Below are 10918 nucleotides of genomic sequence, written 5' to 3'. Positions count from 1 at the left end.
TTCTTTAAATCATATTACTTACATAAAGTCTCAACCGCATTAGCAATTCATCAGCTACAAATAGCATTCCTCAACCATCACAGTAACTAAGTAAATCAGCAACATAAATAATATACCCAAACCTCATTTCACAAATACCATTCCTCAATACTTTACTAAGTTCACAACATCAACAAAAATATCTAATCAAACACACAAGCAAGTCACTAAGACAAACAGCACAATCACAAAGAAACAAGACAAGCAACACAAATTACAAGAAATAAAACAAACAAACACAATCAAATGCAGATGCGCAAATAAGGATGATGCATGTCTAGCCCTAGTGCAGGTAATGAGCTCATTTGTCGGTTACAGACCCGCTCCCGACGTTACCCGGAGTCCTTTGACTAGGTAAGGCTTTCCAGTTGGCTATACCTCTGTGTACAGGAAATAACCCCTCTGCCACCACAGGGTCCACTGCACGCAGGAAATAACACATCTGCCACTGCAGGGATGTATGCTGATACATCTTCTGTATACAGAAAATAACCCCTCTGCCACTATAGAAATGGAACAGGTGGTCACGGTACTTCTGTAGCAGGAAATAACCCCTCTGCCTTACAGAATTAAAATATGGATCTGTACCGCAGGAAAGCGTTCTCAGTGGTCGTACCACCATCTATCTGACTGCCTTCACGCAGTAGATCTTCATACAAGTATATCCGGTGTTGCCTTAACGCAATAAATGAATAAACACATCTCTTGGGTTGCCTCAAGCAACAAATGACCTTTCAACAGGTCCTCTGCTTTTTATTCTCTTTTATAATCATAAATACGCAAGCGGGACAAAACCCACGTCCTTGCCAACAATTTCATAAACTGAATACCTTTCCTCAAAAGAATCAGTGTAATTATCATCATAAGTTATCATTCTCGTTATTCATCTCCAGTTACATATTCTTATACAATATCTTCATTCTCGTTATTCATCTCCAGTTACATATTCTTATACAATATCTCTCTCTTTCTTTATTCAATCATGTTGTACAGACTTTACGACTTCCACTTTTGCAACTTCTGAACTCGAACCAATTTTAAAACTATGTTCTGGTTTAATTTTCTTTCAAAAGACTCAAGAAAATTATTTATTTAAATTCATTAAATACTTTTCAAAATATCACCCTCTTACTAAAAGTAACCAAATAAAACTTTTTTTCAAGTTTACTAACTTTCCAAAGACTCAAAAAACATCTCTCTTTACCATTCAAATTCAAATATTATATATTTATTAAACTTCTAAAAAGTAATCCTTTATTTCAAACCCCATGCATAACTCTCTTCATATTGAATAAATCTCAAAACATAACTTCTTTTATAAATAATTCAAACTTAAACATAAACCTTAGTAATTCAAATTCAAAATAGTATAATTCTTTTCTTACCTAAATAAAACTCAAATAATATAATTTTCCAAGTTCAAATCTTCTAAAATGACTTTTCAAATAAAACTTCAGAGTTTATAAAATTTCGGCAGCACCTCCCCTAAAACTCGAAATTAGCCACCCTTACGGGTTCCCTCTTTCTCAACAGGTCTCCCCCTTTCCTCAACAATTACCAAATAAGAGGTTCTCAAATCAGTCAGAAAATTCACAATTTACAATAGCCAACAGTTCGGTCATAACCCACAATTCCCACATAACCCATCATTCAACTTTCACCTCATCAATTTGTAACTAACTTTCACTTATCATAGGATTCTTTCAAAATTAAACTCAATAAACTAGTATTCCAAGAATCAGCCTTCCATGTTTTTAAGTTGTTTATTTATTATTAACGTTACTATTTTAGTATAAAAGTCAGATTTCAAGAAAATAATTTAATAAATAAACTTCAATCTTTTAATTGTTCTCAAACTTAATTCTAATTAGTCATGAATTAACATTAACAATCATCAAAACCATTTTCAACCAATCCCAAATCAGTTTCATAGCCATCCCGATACATCAAATATCTAAAATTAACAACAAGCAGTTATTCTCAATAATCAGAATACAGCCACAACTCAACCAATTTAGCATACTCAAATAATGTCAGGATTTTCAGCAATTACAAAACAATCTGAAACCAATAAGAATCACAATCTCCAACCAAAATCAATCTCATTAGTTAATCACTCACAACAACAAAACTGGTCACAATCACAGCCATAATCTAAACTCAATTATCAGTTATCCATACACCAGCTTTTCAATAATCAGCTCAACACATCTCAATTTAATAAGTAAAATTAACTGAATCACCATTTGCAGCTACATTTCAACCAATTCAACCTGTCACAAATCCATTTTACAGCCATTCCTAATATATTAAATTTCCAATTCAATATCAAACAATTCAAAGTAATTCATTCAGGATCAGAATCTCAGCCAATTTATTGCCAAAAATCAATAATTTGAAATGCAATTCACAACCACATCTAATTTCAATTACAATTCAGCGTAATCACAACCACATTTAATTCTAATAATAAATAAGAATAATCACTCCAACTAACTATTCTCAAACAAATTTCAAATAATTCACGTCAACTAATGAACCCTTAAACATTATTAACTATTTGCAGTTATCCGAATAACTTTATAGGCATTCTAAAATAAAAACGTTAAATCCCCTACCTCAATGTCGCATTAACAACGCAATTAAACCAAGCAGCAGCCTCGGTGACGTTTTTCCTATGAGTTCCCTTCCTCTGGCAACAACACAGCAGCTCGGGACCAAAACAGTAGTGGTTCTAATGGTGGTTTCCTGGGCAACTCGAATGTTAGTTCCCGGTGGTAGAGAGCTCCGGCAACTCACAGAACCCAGAGGCAGAGGCAGAACTGGCGAGCGCTCCTCGTCCAGCGGCGGCTTGGTGAGACACGGAGGCAGCAGAGTGTGGCAACGGCGGCGCTACGGCTCAGTAACGATGACGCGGTGGCAGCTCGCGAGGATGGCGACGGCAACCCACAGCGCTGACGGCGACAAGGCTGGTCGCTCGCATAGGTCACAGCGGCGATTTACAAGCCCAACGACAGTGACTGTGAGGGCAACGAGCGGCTTCTTCCTCGCGGTGTCTGGCTCTCTCTCCGCGCTTGACGGCGTTCAGTGGCAATGGAGGCATGGCGGCGACACAGCAAAGGTTCCCTCCTCCCTTGGCTCTCGCGCGGTTCTTCCTTCCTCCTTGAACAGCGACGACGGCATCCTCTTCTTCGGCAATTATGACGGTGACGATGGCGAGGCGGGCTGGGCGTGGTACAGCTCCGTTCACGAGGTGTGGGTGTGTGACAGAAGGGGTGTGGGCTGAATGAGTGTGGTGTCCTGAGTGTGTGTGTGTGCCGCGGTGAAGTTGAGGGAGAGAGGGTGAGTCTGTACGCTTGTGATGAGGGTGACGGCGCTGAAGAGAGTGGGGGAGGGTTAGGGTTTCTCATTAGTAACTTAGGGTTTCCAATTTGGGAAATTAGGGTTAGAAATTAGGATTTTATAAAGAAATAAGGATAGATATGAGTAGATATTTTGATAAAATTGAAGGGTAGGATAATTTTAAAATCAAATGTACTTTATTAAAAATATTTAGAAACTTTATTTATCAACATATTGCTAAGTTCAATCAATTATTTCTAATTTAAATTATAAAATAAACATATTAATCATATAATTATAAAATATAGTTCAAACTCAATATTAATCATTTAATTATTTGATTTTCAAAAACTAGGGTTGTTACACAGGACAACACTAAATCGACTGGGAGCTGTTGTTTCCACTCCTCACCTCTGCATAAAATTTCCAACACAGGACGGAATCGCTACCATTAAGGGAGATCAAAAGCTGGCAAGAAAATGTTATAATGAAAGTTCGAATCTACGAGGTAAAGATAAAGAAGTCAATTCAATTGAGCTCGGAGGAGTCCGAAGAAGAGATGAGCTATGACCACAGCCTGAAGAAAAGATGGAAGAAGTTCAAATTGGAGAAGAGGTCGGAAAACATACCAACGTAGGAGTTAATATAAGGATAGGTTTGAAGAAATAACTTGTAAAGCTCCTGCAAGAGAACTCCGACCTCTGTGCTTGGAAGGCCGCTAACATACCTGGAATAGACCCCAGACTCATGACACATAAACTGGCAGTATATCCTGGTTTCCGACCTATCCAATAGAAAAGGAGTATACTCGGACCAGAGCGAGCTCAAGTGGTTGAAGAGCAAGTTCAAGCACTATTAGAAGCCGGATTCGTCAGGGAAGTCAAGTTTCCGACATGGCTAGCAAATGTAGTGTTGATAAAAAAGCAAAATGGGAAATGGAGGATATGTGTTTATTATACCGACCTCAACAAAGCTTGCCCAAAAGATCCGTATCCCCTTCCCAGTATCGATGCTTTGGTAGATTCCTCTTCAGGATATCAATACTTATCCTTCATGGATGCGTACTCGGGATACAATCAAATCCCAATGTACAAATCAGACTAGGAAAAGACGTCGTTCATCACACTCAGAGCAAATTATTGCTACATGGTCATGCCATTTGGATTAAAAAATGCAAGTGCCACATATCAAAGGTTGATGAACAAGATGTTCGCACCTCACCTCGGAAACTTAATGGAGGTATATATGGATGACATGTTGGTAAAAATCAAGGATGAGGAAAATCTTCTATTCGATCTCTCACAAGTCTTCAGTACCATAAGAAAGCATGGGTTGAGGTTAAATCCCACCAAACGCACCTTTGCAGTAGAAGCAGAAAAATTCTTGGGATTTATGTTCACACATAGGGGAATTGAGGCTAACCCTAAAAAATACAGAGCGATTTTTGATATGAGGAGCCCGACTTGTTTGAAAGAAGTCCAATAGTTGAATGGACGACTTGCAGCCCTGTCTAGATTTTTGGCAAGATCAGCCTCAAGATCCTTGCCACTTTTCTCACTACTCAAAAAAGGGTCCCAATTTTAATGGACTTCCAAATGTGAAGAAGCTTTTCAAAAATTCAAGAAATTTTTAAGTCAACCACCCATCCTTTGTAGGCCAGAAACGGGAGAAGAACTCGTATTGTACCTAGCTGTCGCTGATAAGGTAGTAGCCTCTACACTGATACAAAAAGATGAAGTTGGATAGAGCTTTCCCTGAAGTTTGAATTCCCTACTTCCAATAATCGAGTCGAGTATGAAGCCATATCTGCAGGCTTGAAACTCACCAAAGAAGTCGAAGCCAACAAGGTGGTGGTCTTTAGTGATTCTCAAATAGTGACTTCTCAGATCAATGGAGAATACCAAGTAAAAGACACCAACATGAAGAGATACATGGAAAAAAACGCTTGAGAAGCTTCATCAATTTCTCGAAACCGAGGTTCGGCATATAACTCGGAAATTTAATAGTAGGGCAGATGCCCTTTCTAAATTGACAAGTACCAAACAAGGGAAAACAACAGAAGTCTAATACAAGAAACTCTCAAAGAGCCCTCAGTTATCAAGTCGGATAACAAGTCAGACATTCTATTTATCTCCGGCTTAAACCTCGGATGGATTACTCCCTTTATCGAATATCTAAAATTTGACATCCTCCCCGAGGAGCTGAAGGAAGCCAAGAGAATTCGGAGGGAAGCACAGAACTACACTTTGATACAGAATGTCCTTTACAGAAGAGGAGTGTCCACACCTTTGTTGAAATGTGTTCCGACTTGCAGAATAGAAGAAGTCATGGAAGAAGTACATAACAGCGTCTGCGGAAACCATCTCGGAGCACGGTCTCTTGCTAGGAAGATAGTTCGAGCTGGATTCTTCTGGTCGACTTTGCAAAGAGATGTAAAACCCCGAATTTTTTATGAATAAATGATAATTTTTATATATAGTTATTATTTGATTAAATTTAGTCTTTAATTACTTTATTACCCAAACCCTAATTTACACTCCATAACCCTAATTATGCAACACACTCACCCCCTTTTCTCCTTCATGCCACCACTCCTCACTTTCACTGTCTTCACTCACACGAACACCACACACAGCCCCTCGCCCCACTCACTCACCCACGAAAATCAAGCAGATAAAAGAGAGGGGAAGCTGCGATTGAGGAAGGGGAGCAGGAGTCCCTCGCATCCGCCACAAGCCCGCCGTTTGTAGATCGTCACCGCCGCTAGAGAGTTACCATCGCCGAGTTACATATCGTCGTCGCCATCGGATCCACGTACCGCCATTGACGATGTTTAGAGAGGGAGGAAGCACCACAATGAGAAGCTGTTACCACCGTTATCATCATTGGACTCGTCGCTGGATCCTCGGCCATCATTGTCACTGTTGTAGCTTCGCTGTTTCCGTCGCGACTATGGGTGTGAAGCTCATGGAGAAGAAAGAAGCATGATGGCCAGAGAGAGGAAAGTCCCGTGAGGAGGGAGGTGCCTCCATCGCCTCAAAGGCCACCGCCACCGCTATTTTTGTGGGTTGGATTTTACCGTGAGGCTGCTGTACCATCTCTGAGAAATCTCGCCACCGTCGGTACTAACCGGAGTGACCACCACGGTTGTTCTGCCTTGCCTTCACTTTCCGTCATTTCTGTTAGGTTCCGTTCTTGCCGGTGAGGGCTGTTGGATTTGTAGTAGCTCCATCTTTTGTTTCCCTCTTTATACGGTGATTTTTTCTTATTCCGAAACCCTGGCTGTTAGCGTTTTGTTATAGTTTGTTGAGGATTTTGTGATGTTAATGTCTTAGGGTCCAGTTACTGTGACTGCATGTGGTGTTTGATGGCTGCTGCTGCCGTGGGTGCGGTTGAAAGGGTTGCCGCCACTATGAATTGAAAAAAAAAAGGGTTTGACGCGTTTGGTTTTGAGAGTTTCGACGAGTTGAGGTAGGAGTTTTTTCAGAAAACTAAACTTTATAATTTGGAATTGTTATAAATGGATATTGATATGAAAAATGTACTTTTAGTGATTGTATAAGTCTTATGTATTGTTTGGTTGTCTTGGATGGATATGAATGTTTGTTTGACTGGATTATTATTTGGTTTTGCTAAACGGACGGTTCTTGAAGTGTTTCTTTAAAAGTTTTGAAAATGAGTCTAATTCGTTGAAAATTTGATTTGAGTTTGAATCGGTTTTCTTGAAATATGAAAATGACATGCACTTTTGGAATCAGCTTGATTTGGAACTGATTTGGTTTTGAACCCGTTGAAAAGGGTTGCGGAATGTTTTGGTTGGGACCTGGAAAGGGTGGCAAAGTCCATGTTTTAGGGAAGATGCTGCCGAAATTCCTATAAAAGCCGAGACTTTATTGAAATGTTATTTGAAAAATTATGAGTTTAAGACTTTTACTATTTTACTTGAATTATTTAAGAAAGTGATGAATTATGTTTTGAAATGAATTATTGAAAAGAGAATTATGACTTAGTCTTGTTTCTTAAGAAAAGTATTATATTTCTTTTGGGAGCAAGTCATTTAGAAGAAACTTATGTTTTAAGACGGTTTTAAATGTGAAAAGGGTTTATGTTTTTGAATTTGACTTGAGGATTTCAATTGGAGAAGTTTTAGTGGATTTAAAGAAAATTGGACTTTGATTGGGTAACTCTGTTTGTGACGTTCGAAAGAAGTTAGAGAATTGGTTTTAAAAGTGAACTTGAAGGTGGTTTTGATTTGAATGGACTGGTTTTATTCTAAGTGATTCGGCTTTGAAAATTGTTTGGGACTCCTGATTCTTGTGATTTGATTTTGATTCAAATTAGGAAAACAATGATTTTTTAAGGATCTTTAATAAATTTAAGAAATTGAAATTAGGCAGATTCTCCCTCAAAATCTTGATACTTTGTTGCAGTAATTAATTAATAACTTTTAATTTAAAATGGGTAAGTGGATGGTTTAAGAATGAAATGATTTTTGAGGTTGGTTTGGGGAAAATTAGATTATGTGGAAAAGAATGTTATAAAGAGAAATGATTTTGGTTTCAAAGTAATATGATTTGAGGAAAAAGTGATATTTGACATGAATGATGATTTACGATGTGGATTGTTGAGAAAGTGCGAAAATGATTATGAATGAATTGGAAGGATAATGAAAATGAGCTTGAATTTGATTGTAATATGCCTCCGGGTAAGACGCATTAGTGTTATCCACTTACTCTGGGTAAGAGGCAAGATTGCTGGGTAAGATGCAGTGGTGTTATCCACTTGCTCCAGTTACGAGTTCGAAGCTCCGGGTAAGATGCAAGGGTTGAGTTGTGAAACCGCTTACTCCGGGTTGAGAACTAAGCATAATATTACATAGTAAATCATCAAAAAAAGGAGAAATAATAATTTTTTGCAGCGATCTCCATTTAACATTCATTTTCATGTACTAAGTGATTATATAGCAAGAGAACAACAAATTCAAGGTTCAATCACTAATATATTCAACTCACATTTCCAGCAACAAAAATATTTAGCTAAGTAATTATTTGAGCAAGACAGCAACAAATTCAAGCTTCATTGATGATAATCAGTACAAAATTCATCTTAGTGATGATTTTAAGCAACAAAGAAACAAGCTCAACAAATTATTCAAGGTTCGGTGGTGATAAATAGTAACAAATTCACGTCAATGATGATTTTCAGCAAAAATAAAAACTAGTTCAGTGATATTTTCAGCAATAAATTAAAATCAAAGTGCAGTGATGAATTAGGGCAACAAAACTGGAAAACAAATAACAGAGAAATTTATTGGAAATCACCAAATCGGGGACCAGCTTCTGATTGGGCAAAAGAATCTGAAGGCGGGGAGGAAGCTGATGGCGAGATTCAAAGTAAGAAGATGACAATGACGACTAACCTCAGGACCGGTTACTTCTGCCACCGGCAACGACGAGCGCGAGAAGGTGCATGACTAAGTGTGAGATGTTGAGGAGCCATGGAGCGACGACGATGACTAGTCCCGGGACTGGGTGCTTCTACTGCCGGTGACCACGAGCTCGGGGAAGGTGTGTGATGAGAGGACTTTTGCGTGGTCTAGAAATTTGCGGATAAATCCTCGTTGCAAGTATAGTTTCTAAACCTTCAAAAGTCCTTTCATACAAATGTTTTGGTTGTCACAAGTAACAAACCCCTTAAAATTGATAACCGAGTATTTAAACCTCGGGTCGTCTTCTCAAGGAACTGCAGGGAAGTATGTTCTTATTATTGGTTATGGAGATTGTAAATTCGGGGTTTTAAGAATGAGGAACAAATATGACAAATGATTTAAATAGCAATTAAAATAAATAAATACTGTAAAGCAAACTTTTGGCAAGGTATGAGAAATTGAAAGTCCAAATTAGTTACCCTTCTCAACAATAAAGAAGATTGAATCTTAATTCCACTTAGTTAACCTTTGCTGAAGCGAAGGAAAGTCAAGGGATTAATTAGCTAAAAATAAGAGATAAATATAAAGTAAAAGAACATTGAACCTGGGATTTAGAGGCACTCCTAAAACTAAAAGAAATCCTAAATCCTAATCCTAAGAGAGAGGAGAGAACCTCTCTCTCTAAAAACTACATCTACTCCTAAAATTGTGAATGTGAAAGCTTGATTATGAACGGATGCATTCCTCCACTTTATAGCCTCTAATATGTGTTTTCTGAGTCGAGAACTGGGTCAGAAACAGCCCAGAATTCGCTGGTTGCGAATTCAAACACGCTGAATTTCTGTCACTGCAACGCGGCCGCATGAAGTACGCGGTTGCGTCGCCTAGAATCAGAAAAACTATGGCATATTATATATTAAATCGAAGCCCCAGACGTTAGCTTTCCAACGCAACTGGAACCGCGTCGTTTGGACCTCTGTAGCTAAAGTTATAGTTGTTTGAGTGCGAAGAGGTCAGGCAGGACAGCTTAGCAGTTTCTCCAACTTCTTGTATTTCTTCTACTTTTGCATGCTTCCTTTCCATTCTCTAAGTCATTTCTGCCCTGTAATCTCTGAAAACACTTAACACACATGTCAAGGCATCTAATGGTAATAAGAGAGGATTAAACATAGGGAACTTAAGGCCAAAGAAGCATGTTTTCAATCAAAGCACATAATTAGGAAGGCAAATGTAAAACCATGCAAATAGTATGAATAAGTGGGTAAAGATTGATAAAATCTACTCAATTGAGCACAAGATAAACCATAAAATAGTGGTTTATCAACCTCCCCACACTTAAACAATAGCATGTCCTCATGCTAAGCTCAAGAGAAGCTATAAAGATGAAGAGGAATGTAAGAAAGTATGAAATGCAACCTATCTATATGAATGCAACTACATGCAAAATGATTCTACCTACTTAGTTAAAAGTAAACAAATCCTTCAAGAAGAAATATGAACTGGATTTCACTAATTCAAATCATGAAAATGAAGTACAAATAGACTTGTAAGAAGAAAAATAGTTCATGAAAGCAGGGAACAAGGAATTGAGCATCGAACCCTCACTGGTAGTGTATACACTCTAATTACTCAAGTGTTTTAGGTTCGATTCTCTCAATTCTCCACTAACCTTGCTTTCTAAGGCTTGCTCTTCATCTAACAATCAACAAAAATTTAATGCACAAATACACAAATCAAGAGGTCTTTTAAGGGTTGTGATGGGGTTAGGGTCAAGGTAGGATTGTATTTGGTCAAGTGGACTAAAATCTGAATCCTTAATTAACTTAAACTTTCCACCTAACTTTAGACAATCCATGTAATCATAATACCACATCTAACTATCCATTAACCATGTTTTCGACATATTCATGCATTCTAATTTTAAGTACAGTACATATGCATTATTTTCACCACATATTTTGGGGCATTTTGTCCCCTTTTATTTATTTGCTCTTTCTCTTTTTCTTTTTCTCTCTCTTTTATATATATATATATATATATATATTTTTTTTTCTTTTGTTTTTCTCAATGCATATGATTAATTTATTGAATGCATGAACATGTCCTAAA

At 37.8% G+C, this 10918-nt stretch overlaps 1 long non-coding RNA gene across 1 annotated transcript; it reads left to right on the top strand.

Moving 5' to 3' along the window:
- On the top strand, positions 5894 to 7052 carry LOC107647971. The gene is made up of 2 exons (XR_002348421.1): positions 5894 to 6635; positions 6717 to 7052. It is a non-coding gene; the product is annotated as an uncharacterized LOC107647971 (long non-coding RNA).

This window comes from Arachis ipaensis, chromosome B06 (genome assembly GCF_000816755.2).
Source record: "Arachis ipaensis cultivar K30076 chromosome B06, Araip1.1, whole genome shotgun sequence".
In the NCBI taxonomy this organism is placed as follows: Eukaryota; Viridiplantae; Streptophyta; class Magnoliopsida; order Fabales; family Fabaceae; genus Arachis; species Arachis ipaensis.
The sequence above is the reverse complement of the archived record's forward strand: the minus strand, read 5'-3'. Positions and strand labels throughout refer to the sequence as shown.